The 14,493-nt window shown below is 36.7% G+C and overlaps 1 protein-coding gene across 2 annotated transcripts in view; it reads right to left on the reverse strand.

Moving 5' to 3' along the window:
* Nucleotides 1-14,493, reverse strand: part of LOC117428170 (semaphorin-6D-like) — a 79,908-nt gene that overhangs the window by 31,326 nt on the left and 34,089 nt on the right. The window contains exon 2 of one of the 2 annotated variants that reach the window (XM_034046907.3): nt 368-396. The exons of the other annotated variant lie outside the window; for it this stretch is intronic. The gene's annotated coding sequence lies outside the window, so the exon portion shown is untranslated. The remainder of the gene's footprint in view (nt 1-367; nt 397-14,493) is intronic. 2 annotated transcript variants of the gene reach the window in all.

Genomic DNA, 14,493 nt, shown 5'->3' on the forward strand with positions numbered 1-14,493 from the left:
AGTTTATGCAGTATGGAAGGTGTAAAGCTGATCTGTGAGGGGGGGCACAAAGGAAAAGGGTCATGTGATCCTCCTTCACAGGCAAAAGGCTTTCAGTGTAATAAAGGGATATAATCCCACTTTAAAACCAAAGACAAAAACACGGATTTCTGCTGCTAAAGATCTGAGTAGCAAACTAGTTTGGAAGGTCTGAATGAAAAGTTCTTGGCTTACAAAACAGGGGGGGGGATAAAAAGTGCTTGTTGTGTGGTCTGCGATCAATTGCACGAAAGCAATTACATTCAGCTACAAATGTTTGCAAAAGAACCAAAATCAACCAAGTTTAGCTAATCATAATATTACACATTAGAGAAAAGAAAGGTCTCACCTCTTCTGGAAAAGGAGCACGCAAAGGACCTGCAATAAAACAATAAGCACAATCAGTTACACAGCATCGGCTGGATTTGTAGATTTAGTTGCGCTGCACTAAACAGTGCCATTGCTACTGCAGCTCCAACTGAATATGCAGTGTTAAGCATGCTTATTGTCCGGTGTTTTATTGTCTGTTCCAAGCACACACAGACACAACAGTAGCCTGTTACCTGTAACCAGCTTAGCTTGCTGAGCGCATTCTGTTTTCATCTCGATAAGCAAGCCGACCGTGCAGCTTGTAGATGGACGTGCTATTTTAAGCAATCGATTGCTTTCATGCTCTCCTTTATTACAGTTTTCAGCTCGCCATATGAACAGTTTGTTTTAACCAACATGATGTGACCATGACTACTTATTCATTGATTTTTTTTTCCCCAAAAATATTTGTCTGTTCCAAATGTTGCTGCCTTTTTCATTATGAAGACCCTAACCTGAGCAATCTTTTTTATAAGGAAATTGCTTGGTGTTATCATATCTTCTAACAGTTTGAAATAAGCACTAGGTGTTCATTATTTTCACTGGGTAACAGATATAAATGCATGCGAAGGAACCAAAGCCAGCAAGCATAGGTGGGCCGAACGGCCTTGTTCTTGAAATTCTTATGTATAGAAAATCTAGTAATAGTAATCTTCATTTTATTATTATTATTATTTTATTATTATTATTATTATTATTATTATTATTATTATTATTTATTTCTTAGCAGACGCCCTTATCCAGGGCGACTTACAGTCGTAAACAAAAATGCATTAAAAAAATCGCAGTAGATATGTGATTTGTCTTTAAATCACATAATTTGAAATAGTACAGACATAAACAAACATTTGTTGTAAAGCAATATGATTCAAAAAAGATATAAGGTTTGTATTATGAACCGTATGAAATCAAGATTTGCATGCGTAAAGGCCTCTATACACCAGACGCGATGCGACAAACGAATGTGTCTTACGACACACCGCACCATGACATTATAACATTTATTTTTGATACAAGCCCCTCACACTGCCTGCAATGAGACGGGCGACACTGAAACGATCCTGAAGTAGGATTGGTGTCTATTTTTTCGATTTTGTTGCATGACAGCTAGGGAACTGACCAATGCGGAGCAACTTCCATTCCGTGCCTTCAGTAAACAATGGAGGAAAAAATCATTCTTGCAGTATCAAAATACCCAGAGCTGTACAATAAAGGACACAAAATTATAAAGACAAGGCAATGAAGGAAAACTTCTGGCAGTCTCCAGGGAACTGGATGTAACTGGTGTGTATGATTTGTTTACCTTTTCTAAAATAAGTGTTCTGAAAAGCTATTATGTATTCTACATTTTTATTAGCTGTATAACAGGACTATCATACATGTGATTTTTTTTTTTTTCCAGCTGATGATACAATCGGAGGGGAGTCGCCTTTAACATCGTGTGCCTAAGGTAGCACCGCAGGTAAGTCTGAAGTGCTTTTTTATGTTCAGTGACAGTTCAGATTTCCCCCTCCCCCCCCTATTTTTAAATGATAATTTACCAATAAAGTACAAGTCTGACACCTTACATGATACTCTGAATAAATTTCTGTGCACACAGCATACTTGACATTTCTTAACACTGAAAAATATACCTTTCATCTTTCTTTCTGGGCTCCCTGTACTAAACACAGAAATCTGAGCTGATGAGGCCCCTCATGTAATTGTATTCTGTGAGTTTTTGAAAGGTACTGCAGGACAATAAAAAAAATCATAGCTCCGTTCTGGTGGCATTCGCCTTGACGTGAGGCTTCCCATGTGAACTCTTTCACTGGAACTATTGAGGTAGAGCCCCCCCCCCCACCCCCAATGCACAAATGGAGAGATGGATTAATTCTACATTCAGTTTCTGTTGTTAAGGTGTTTTTCTAGTTAAAGCAAACTGCTTGGGGAGAGGTAAACTAGACATCTCAGTTGGCTGCTGCCTGCTCATAGCAGAGGTTTACCATGGCTCCAGATCTATAAATTCTCTCCCTGGTGCTTGGCCTCCTGCCTGTGGCTCTAAGAACAGTGTATCTTGCTTGTCGCTGCATAAAAAACAATTTGGCAGAATGCCTTAAATATCCATTGTTGGAAGCTCTACATGATCTCATCTTATATACAAGGAAGTATATCAAGGAAGCTATGCAAGCATTTTGGATTATAAAATACTTCTGGCAGAGCTCAGTGTTTTGTATTGGAAACACATTCTCTTTCTAACCTATTCCAAAATATGAAACATAGATTTTACAGCTCCTTTTTTTAATTTGTTTTTGTTTTGCTATCTTAATACATCTTTACCTTTTTGAGATACAGATGCTATTGTAATGTTAATGTATGGGGATTTACACACGAACTCCTTGAATCAGAATTACTGTGTGCCAGTACCTCATATTTTTAAAAATGGCAAAGTTACCGGCTGAAGTGTTTTAATTTGTGAGGCATATCCTTCAAGAATGTTTTTTATCATGTTCCAATCTGCCCTGGGTGACAAGCCCTAACTCATTTAAGGCACATAATTCTGTTCTTTATTCTTCCATTTGAATAAAGGAGAGATTGCCTGCATAATGTGACTGATGTCCTTTGAGCATGGTCTGCTTAAAGAACAAGGGCATGTACTCGGTTACAAACCTCAAAACGTTTGCAGGTAATCGAAAGGACGCATCAACCTTTGTGTGGTCTGCAAGGTGCTGAATTCTTCCTTTTAATTATTCATTACACAGACCTGTCCAGAGTGGATACTAACATAACAAGCTCTGGTCACGTAGTTGTCTAGACACAATGTATTATAATAGCAACGCTTTATCAGGAAATACAGAGTGACATGGCATCTGCTTGCAGTCAAAGTTTAATGCCGCCAAACCTTGATCAGATTATGTCTGTTTTAATAACATATGAAAGAATAATATTCATAATATGGCAGTAGAATGCTTAAGTACCATTACTGACCTTACTAGGACAATTTCCACGTTCATCATTGGCTGAGATTACACAGTGATCAGCATTCTATTTCGTTTTTAGGTCTCAACAGCATGCTCTTATCAGGGTCTGATTGTTCTGTTACTCAGTTCATCTTTGAAACAGGTCTAGTAGGAACTATCTGTTCCATGTGGAGTTTTCTTCTCTTTTGCATTGATTTATTTGACAGCATTCTCAACAGAGCCTATTCAGTTTCTTTAATAATGGACAGTAAGACGACACAAAGTCAACTGTCTGTTTCAAAACAATTACCAATTACCATCTGAGAACGGTAGTCAGTATGTCTTTTTTTTTTTTTTTTAATCAAATTTTGTGAACCAGTTGTAATCACATTACAAAACAATTCATCTGTTCACAGATGCTTATTGTCTGAGAATATACATGGAAAATAAATACATAAAGAAAACCCTTTTTTTTACATAACAAATTTGTCTTTGTAACTGATCTCGGAGTATTTATTAGAGTGCTTAGTTTAGGCTTTATCAGCGTTATTGAGTGTGTTTCTAATATTGTATACTTGTTTTGGCTGTGTAAATGAATTATGCAAGGTCACTTTCTTTATCTTGGAAGAGGTTAGGATATAAAGTATTATTTTTGTGTCTCCAACAGCATTAGGTTCAGACACAGAAAACTGTTTGAAAAACTGCCTTGTGTTCTCTAAGCTTTATGGGGAAAAAAATCATAGTCCTTGTTCCAATTTGTCTTCTCAGTAAAACCAAAAAGAATAAGGGGCATCTCCTGAAATCTGTGGCTGCAAGTAAGGTTTTTGTTTCCTTCTGTTTTCTAGTTGAATTTTTGCCTGGCTGTAAGCCACGCTGTAATCACTGTGTTCCTTTTGACGAGCATGTGATTTAAATCTCCCCAGGTCATGATATTAATTCATTTACCTGTATGCTGGATCCTATTCTGTTCTGCTGTTATTATTAGGGCAGCAGTGTGGAGTAGTGGTTAGGGCTCTGGACTCTTGACCGGAGGGTTGTGGGTTCAATCCCCAGTGGGGGACACTGCTGTTGTACCCTTGAGCAAGGTACTTTACCTAGATTGCTCCTGTAAAAACCCAACTGTATAAATGGGTAATTGTATGTAAAAATAATGTGATATCTGTATAATGTGAAATAATGTATAATGTGATATGTTGTAACAATTGTAAGTCGCCCTGGATAAGGGCGTCTGTTAAGAAATAAATAATAATAATAATAATAATATTATTTTGTCCTGATGTGCTGAGTGACAGCTGCTTTTTGTTCTTTGTAATATTTTACCCGAATATTATACCAGTTTTCTGAAAGATAAAAGATTGATAAAGTGGAAGTCTTTTGGCTTAGGTTATTACTTTTTTTTGTGATTGGGTTTCAGTTTCTTAGGTGCATGCCATCTTTTGGCGAACGATTGCAGTTTTAAGCAGTTTTAGTATTGTTATGTTCTGTATGTGCGTGCTTGTTTTCTGCTGTCTGCATCTGTTTGTCTTGCCTGAGATCCCCCTTATGAGTCCCTGGTCTCAATGGATACTCCCCTGTTCTACTACAAAAATATATCTTAAACTGATTCTGTCCCATACAGCAAGCTGTATATCCCCTGATGATAAGAATATATGTAATCCATTATCACACATACTACCGAACCTGACTGATTTGGATATTTAACATTCTCAAAACTGATGGTTCATACTTTTGATTTAGGATTTTACTACATGCAGAATCTTAACTCAGACTAGCTGATAACCTCATGTGGGTATGCAAACAGACATTATTTTGTTATTCGACTGTCAATAACACCATTAATCCGTCACCATTTAGATTAAACAAACTAGTAGAAAACAGCATCCTGTTTTCAAGTAAATAAACAAAGACAAGAATGTATCAGTTTGATGCCTTTGTGACAGCTGTGTGAAGAAGTAGTGTCATTTGAACTCGGTGTTTTTATAGGGTGGCTGATAAGGTAAACTCTATTGTTTACAAAGCATGAGTTAGGATTACCATGACGATATACACAAGCTTTGTGACGTAATTAAGACAGTTCCTTGCTGATCAAGCTAGAACAACACAAAACTGTTTGTGTTATCATACTAAAGTCAGCAATTCTGGGGTTAAAAAAATGAAGTGTCTTCTGTCTGATATGTATTCCAGCACCACAAGTTGATATGGTTTGTTTTGTATTATTATTATTATTGATTGCTGAGTGACTGGGCTGGACAGCAATGACACATTGAATCACAGACCGCTCCTGTCCATGAGAAATCTTGCGTGTCTGACCTCATCCACAACACGCACATATCCATGAAACAGAAGTAACGAAAGGGACACAAAGGGACATATTTATAAAGCATTTCCTCCTTTAACTCCACATCAATGTTACCAAATGGAAAACAAACAATCTGAGCGTGCTTACCCTTGAATTAGATTACTTAGTAGTTTGGTTCAAGTATAGTCTCTTATTTTTTTCCCTGCCACAAAATAGGAGCTAATTGAAGACTAGAGTTTCCGCTTCAAAAAGCTGTCCCAATGTTATTCTTTTCAATCACTGAAAAGGTTTAAACAATCACACTTTTGAAATTATAGACTGTAATAGTCAGCAATGTAGAGATATCTTAATCAAGGTCTGCAGATTTCTCTTCGAAGGGCATTTTCATTGAGTTGGTTCATGTCAATTTAAATGGCAAGACAACTACAGATTAGAGATTAATACAGACGTGCTCAAATTTGTTGGTACCCCTCCACAAAAAACGAAGAATGCACAATTTTCTCTGAAATAACTTGAAACTGACAAAAGTAATTGGCATCCGCCATTGTTTATTCCATATTTAATAGAAATCAGACTTTGCTTTTGATTTTTTATTCAACATAATATTGTAAATAAGAAAACAAATGAAAATGGCATGGACAAAAATGATGGGACCGCTAACCTAATATTTTGTTGCACAACCTTTGGAGGCAATCACTGCAATCAAACGTTTTCTGTAGCTCTCAATGAGACTTCTGCACCTGTTAACAGGTAGTTTGGCTCACTCTTCCTGAGCAAACTGCTCCAGCTGTCTCAGGTTTGATGGGTGCCTTCTCCAGACTGCAAGTTTCAGCTCTTTCCATAGATGTTCGATAGGATTCAGATCAGGACTCATAGAAGGCCACTTCAGAATAGTCCAATGTTTTGTTCTTATCCATTCTTGGGTGCTTTTAGCTGTGTGTTTTGGGTCATTATCCTGTTGGAGGACCCATGACCTGCGACTGAGAAAGAGCTTTCTGACACTGGGCCGTACGTTTCGCTCCAGAATGCCTTGATAGTCTTGAGATTTCATTGTGCCCTGCACAGATTCAAGGCACCCTGTGCCAGGCGCAGCAAAGCAGCCCCAAAACATAACCGAGCCTCCTCCATGTTTCACTGTAGGTATGGTGTTTTTTTTTCTTTGAAAGCTTCATTTTTTCGTCCGTGAACATAGAGCTGATGTGACTTGCCAAAAAGCTCCAGTTTTGACTCATCTGTCCAAAGGACATTCTCCCAGAAGGATTGTGGCTTGTCAATATGCATTGTAGCAAATTCCAGTCTGGCTTTTTTATGTTTTTCTTTCAAAAGTGGAGTCCTCCTGGGTCTTCTTCCATGGAGCCCACTTTCGCTCAAAAAGCGACGGATGGTGCGATCAGAAACTGACGTACCTTCACCTTGGAGTTCAGCTTGTATCTCTTTGGCAGTTATCCTTGGTTCTTTTTCTACCATTCGCACTATCCTTCTGTTCACTCTGGGGTCGATTTTCCTCTTGCGGCCGCGCCCAGGGAGGTTGGCTACAGTTCCATGGACCTTAAACTTCTTAATAATATTTGCAATTGTTGTCACAGGAACATCAAGCTGCTTGGAGATTTACCTTTACCATGCTCGTCTATTATTTTCTTTCTGATCTCCTCAGACAACTCTCTCCTTTGCTTTCTCTGGTCCATGTTCAGTGTGGTGCACACAATGGTACCAAACAGCACAGTGACTACTTTTCTCCATTTAAATAGGCTGAATGACTGATTACAAGATTGGAGACATGTGTGATACCAATTAAAGAAACTAATTAGTTTGAAATATCTCTAGAATCCAATTATTTATTATCTTTTCTAAGGGGTACCAACAAATGTGTCCAGGCCATTTTAGAATGTCTTTGTAGAATAAGCAATAATTCATCTCTTTTCACAGCTTCTTTGCTTTATTCTATGACATACCAAAGGCATGCAAGTATACATGATAAAATAGCTTTTAATTTATCACTTTTCAGGAGGAATGAAGCATTATTTCAATGAGCTGTAAGGGTACCAACAAATTTGAGCACGTCTGTACATAAATATAGACGCACAGGAATTATCTTTTGACAATGTTGTATTTGGTGAGAGTTGAATGGCTTATGATTTTCTGAGTCATTGTGTAATTAGTGTGACTGAGCTGTTTAAGGAATCTCAGCTTTGACATTTCTCTGCTATCTCACTTGGGCTCCAGTGTTCTATAAAGTGTTACACACTGCCATATCTATCTAATGCCAAATGACAGCAGAGAAAGAAGAAAGTAAAACAGGGATATAAATATAAACCCAGTGGCACAGACTATTTGAACTTGTTCCCAGCAAAAATTGAATAGACTTGTGCTGATTTATTTATTTATTTATTTATTTATTTATTTATTTATTTTTACGACCTCCTTGTTTAAATTCGTTTCCTCACAGAGTCTAGAAATTTCCAGAAAGGCATGAGTGGTATAAAGTAATAGAAATATCTTTAGCATGGAAGTAAAAAAAAAAGCCCATTATGGTAAGCAATAATATTATTTTCTTGTAGATATCATTTCTCTAAGAGCTACAGCCAGGAGTTAATTTTATGAGGTATGCAGTCACTATGCTCTAATGATAATATCAGCATTACTTGATGAGGGCAGCGTCGAGTCACTAGTTCATCTATTGTATAAATTGGAATCCAGTCTGATTTACCCACGGTTGGCACAGTGCTTTGCATTAGTACGCTGTGGCTCCACTGTACTTAATGAAAGCTGTACACGTGCCTTGGTTTTTAAGCAAGGTCTTATTCATATGTGTGCATTTGATCCATGAGTTATGTGACCGTCCTAAATCCTTGTCCTCTGTTTTTCTTTGTGATTGTGAAAATATATTACTGCAGTTTCCAACTTGCAGGAAGGTATTTGATGCCTGGTGCACTTAGCTTTGTAGTTAGAATCTTGGAATGAGAAGTTAGTACCAGTAGGTAAATTGAGAAATATTATCTGGACACAGCAGATGCTATGTTTCAACAAGTCAATGTTGTAACGACTTGCCACTCTTCCAACAGTTTTTGTTTGAAAGTAATTAGTTACAGCATGTATTTGTTATTCCAGATGTAATTGTTCTGCTTTTAGTATACGGTAGCTCTACTGCAGGGGTGTGCAGCATACGGAAATGGACAGCAAAACTTATATAAAAATGTGTTTAGACCAATGGCAGATGTTTTTACACAACTTCATAGATTTGTCCCTGCTCATTTCCAAATCCCAAATCCTGCACACCGCCAATGTACTACAGTACGGACAATATGAATTGGTGTTTATAATGTAATAATTGCACATTTTAGTTATGTATTCTAGGACTTCATCCAAGTTGAATCCCAGTGGAACGGGATTCAGTGTGATGACACTTTCAGCTGCAGGCGATGAAGCATGGAGACGTTTAGTTTGGGCACAGCTGTGGGAGTCTAATGCAGGGGTGAATATTATAACACGTGTGACAAGTTGATTTTGCATGTGGGTCTACCCAATTAGTTACAATTGGGTTCCTGACATTAATGTAAATATGCACTAAATACTGTACAATAGTGCCCACTCTAATTACTCGTATGCACATTTCCTCTGTTGAAACAGCTGGGTGTAAAGGCCATCTGTATATTAACCACATTAAAACTGTGCTTGAAGGGGCTGTCGTAGGTTTGACTGTAAAGCTGTGCTGCAAACTCCAATCTAAATATCACTGTTTTACAGCATCATCTGGTGATAGAACTCTTGTGCTGGTACCCTTGCATTAAAAAAATACCCTCTAGTTTATAATGTATACTAATTAGCATGCAAAGTTTGTTAATTAAAGGTAGACATTCCAGAGGGGTAAGCTGGTTTGTGGGTTGGGGAAAGGAGGGATTTCTTATCATTTAAATAAAGCTTTGTCTGAAATTTCTTTCCCATCCCTCATTAGTAGAGAAACATCTTCTGGTGTCTGGTTATGAAATACACCCCAGTCGCATCCCTGGTGTGAATGGTTTTCTGCAACAGAGTGTTACAAAAGCACATTTACATAACGCCAGTCTAATATAGGTATGCGCTCTTCAGAAACTTCTGCCACTGTAAATGCTGCTATTTAGGCTCAAATTAATATTCTAGAAATATTTTAACAATAGCTCAAATAACCACAAGTTAACTGATTTTTTTTTTGGATTTGATTTTGTATTTATTAAATAATTTAAATTTAAATTGAGTAAATAACTAATGATATTTAAACATCAAAATAATTAATAGAATTGCACATGTTTACTACTATCATATTTTCTAACACTTTTCCTAAATAATTAAGACTTAAAGGTCAGACAGAAAAAATCCTTTGGGCATGAATGCTTATATCGGTTATTCCCAAAAACCTTTAGTATATTCCCTATATTACAAATCAGTTTTCGTCATTTACCTGTTGATTTTAACGTGATAACCTGATGAATGAGAACAATGACCTGTTACATTAAATATTATATTATACTATACATCTATTCTCCCTAATTCTCTATTTCTGGTCAATTAAATCCATGAAGATCAACCATCGCCATCAACTTGGTTTCCAGTTATAACATATAATAATTTCATGTTTGCAGTGGTAATACTAATTTTAACAGCAATTTAATCTCAACTCCCCCAGAATATACTTGCTTCCAATCCTGATTAACATTTTTACAGCTCCTTTGAGTGCTACACCTCTTCTCTTTGGCAAAGAAATAGATACAATATTCAGAAATAAAATTACATTTTAAGGGGGTGTTTATTTTATAAGCTTTCAATTTCTAGTCTTCAGGGTCGATTTTAATGATCTAAACAGTGGCACATCTAAATAGAGCTGCTCTTTATCTCTTTATTAACCCAGCAAGATTTTTTCCCCCCACAGGGGTGACTAATAGACCTTATTAAAATTACTACATGGGGGGGGGGGTTAAAAAGGTTAAAAAGAATTTAAGTTAATAAAAGAACCACAACTTTTTAGATCATAAAACCCTTTTGTGTGTTTTTTTTTTAAATATATATTTCTTTCATGTAATTGCAAACATATTCTCTAAATGTATGTGCCTTTTATTGCACCTGAAGTTTCATCTATTTCAAATTAGCTGTGAAACCCAAAGAGCTGCCGACCTTCACCTTCCTGCAGGCCCATGCAAATGGATAGCTATACTTTTGGTGGCAGCACAATATATAGTGGGATTAGGATTTTGACAGCTGGTATTCCTCTACCACTGGAAATAAGTTTTATTCACAGTAATTCAGCTTTGGTGTACCAGGTTTGAGTTTGTGTTATCTTGTTATCATATATCATATCTCTGAATCAGTCATCTGTGTCACTTCTCAGCTTTCAACTACCTTATTATCTTTAGTTTAAATACAGTTCTCCCTCATTATAATGCAACCCTTTACAGAACCCATTATAAGAAGTCATGGCAGTGTCTCCAATTCACCCTATTATGGAATTTAACTGGCACATGCATTTGCATTTGACAGAACACATTGTGCAGGCTTCCGGCCGGACTACATAATGTGGTGTAGTTACAATGCAGTGTGAAAAAAACAAAAAAGTTTTAGAAATGACCATTTGGTTACTTGATCCTAAAAGGTTTTCTGATTCAAAACGTACATTTTATAAATGTAATATCAGACCAGTGGCTTTGTACTGCAATCCCACATGCTTTTCATTGACCACCCTCTTCTGTTGTGAGTTTTGGTGGTCTTGTTTTATGTAGCATTGGACTGTGGGTATTATTACTGATCAGCTGCTGTGTAAGGTCTAGTTTTCCTTGTTGTTGGATTTTTTTTTTTTCACGTTTACAAACTGTGGTCCAAAGACACCTGGACATAGCTGTGCTTGTTTTGCCTCCTATATTGGTGTAGCCAGCTATCCAAAATGGCTTAACTGACTAAAATCCTTTAATTCTGATTATAGCAGTCTGCTATTAGCTTTAGAGGCTAATACTGAACTGATTTCTGGCTGACGTCCGTTTTACCATCTGTCTGAGCCCTTCCATTAGGATAATTGTTTGGATGAAAGTAACACCTTCCTTGTACTTTATTTAAATGTGAGACACATGATGCTAAATAAGAGCTGTAATGTTCCACGGACATTATAACCTTGTTAATTAAACCTTACCTACTAACTTACTTCAATAAAGCCATCTGTGCATTTCTGGGCCTGTGTGGTTTTCTATGGGAAATCATGTGCTGTATCTAAAATCTCCAAAGTGACCCCTAGCAGAAGAGGTCAAGCTGGTTTCCTTGGGTTTCCCTTTATAACTGCCTACTATGGATCAACAGTGTCTCACGTAATTTAGTAGATGAGACTAGGGATCTTTTACAATAAGGACGAGGATGTGTACCCTTTTAAATGTGTAATAAAGCAAGTTAGTTTGGCTAGGGCCATGTGTTTGTGGTCCACGTTTATAGTAGGATAAAATGGTAGGGCAGTAGGTTTATGTGATCAGTATTAGATGTGACCAGGTTAGCTTTCCTCCAGTTTGTACCAGGTACCTCTTGGTCATCCGAGGGCTGGTTCTTCACTAGGCTTAGTTCATATCTCAGAACGATAGTCAAAGCATTTATTTGAAAACTGGGCTGATTCAAAGGTTAAGCCCACTAAGAACACAGCTATTGCAATATACTACACTGACACTGCTTCCCCTTGGTTATAATGCAGGCTTCATATCAGGTATCTAAAGAAAGATAAAAAATAAGCAGAAGTTTATTTGGTTGGCTCCTTTCATTTTTTTTTTTTTCAAGGCCATGATTCTTTTCTGCATAATAAGAAGACTTTTCTTATTTTCATGCAACAAGATTAATTAGAAAATCAGCAAAGAAAAGATTAGGGTGACACTGTATAGAACTGGATGGTATCACACCGGCATAGACATTGCAAATGAACTGATAAATACAGTGGTGTGAGCTAATGGAAAGTGACTCCCAGGCAATGTCCTGGGCTTATCCTCTGCTCAGGGTTTCATTCTCTCCTGCGAGTAACAATAACCGCATTTAAAGAGAAGTCACTAAACCAAAAAAACAACACAAATAAAATAAAAGAAATAGATTGAGTAGTATTGGCAGGTGGTAACAATTCCCCATTGCCCTTACTGAAATGATACGGTTCAACTATAGAAACGCTGGACTCCTATAGTAACCCCCCCCAACAAAGTCACAGCACAATGTGCATTTTGACAGATCCATTGTTTATAGTGGGCATTCAGTCCACCAGGGTCACAAGGCCAGTGTATTACCCAGCTTGCCTCAAACAAGGTCCCCAGTGTTCTGACCAGCAGAATGAGCAACATCAGTCAGTCTCCTTAATAACCACTGGTCTGTCATATGATATCATAAACGGATTAAAAGACCTGGATATTTTAAACCAGGCACTGAAATACAATATAAAGAACATTTAAAAGTAATTTCAAATAAAAAATAATAATAGAAAAAAGCTGAGAGAGGGCCTTTTTCTGGTTATTTCATTTATTTATTCTTGTTTTTTTCTTTTTTTTCCCATTTTATAAAATGCTGCAGTGCATTCATCATTATCAAACATGCTTCTATCCCATTATAATACACATTTTATGTTCAAGTATATGATTCATAATGTACCAGATTTCCGAGACACATGCTTTTATTCTAATGCTGCTTGTAAATCACCTTTCTTAGTTACTGTTTTCTTTTATATAAAAATAATGGTTGTCTTTGCTCCTTACGCTCTGAAGAATCCAGTTTGCTTAGTTCACCTGCAAACTTGTCACTTCTGAAATCAGAAGTAAGACCGGAAGACAAAAAAAAAAAAAAAGTTTTGAAATTCAATTTATTTCTGCTAATGACTGGAACACATTTCTGCTGACAAATACAAAAAAAAAAAGAAAAAAGTTTTAATGCTTGGAATATTATATTTGATGCCAGAGTCTTTGCACTTTGTTTTGAGTAGTGCAAGCCTTCTGATAATAGTGTTTCTGGGCTAGTTATGGCATGCTATTGCTTTTAGTCATCCTTGGCAAATACATCAAGTAAAAGAACGTTTGAGAGTGATAGTTTTTAAAATTTAGCTTCTATTTCAAATAAAACACACATTAGCTTTCCAAAATATAAATTAGCTTTCCAAAAACAGTGAGTGATTATGTGTTCAAAGGCCATTGCTTGGTACTTTGTAGGTGCACAATGCTTTTTGTGATGACAGGTAATTATCAAAAAGATAAATAATACATATATTAATGTATCATATCAAATGCAACTGATACAAGAATACAAAATAATTGTAGTTTTTGAAAAGTGTTTTCCAAAGGCAGAACAGCACAATGAAGCATATAGAAGTTGTGTGTAATTATTTTCTTAGTTCTGGTCATAAATACAAATACAAATACACCTCTCACCATTTTCTTTCTTCACAGTACAATTTGTAGGCAGAAAGCTGGCACTGAACTGACTTTCCCTGGCAGATTAAAAGCCGATTAGAAACTTCCAGCCAGCCCTGCTGGTTCTTGTAAATTGTGTTAACTGATTGCATACACCTGAGTACACAATGTTAAGCCTGCCCCTGCCACCCTAATACAAGTCTATACAAACCACTTTCAAAAGGTTGGTGTGGGCCTTTTAAGTGAACTTCTCTTTTAAATCGTGTACAAAAAGAAAATATGCTAACCATATTTTCTTAGTGCTTTCAAAAAGACCTTTGAAGCCCACTTGTGTACAGTTGTTCAAGAAATAAACCCAAATGTTTTACCAAGGGCTGTGAATCATAAAACCATTTACTTCTAGGGAGCGGTATGAAGCAATGAATAGATATTAGTCGTGAGGCAGATTAATTGTAGTTTTTTTGTTTGTTTACTATGTTTACACACAGAA

This window comes from Acipenser ruthenus, chromosome 21 (genome assembly GCF_902713425.1).
Source record: "Acipenser ruthenus chromosome 21, fAciRut3.2 maternal haplotype, whole genome shotgun sequence".
NCBI classification, from domain to species: domain Eukaryota; kingdom Metazoa; phylum Chordata; class Actinopteri; order Acipenseriformes; family Acipenseridae; genus Acipenser; species Acipenser ruthenus.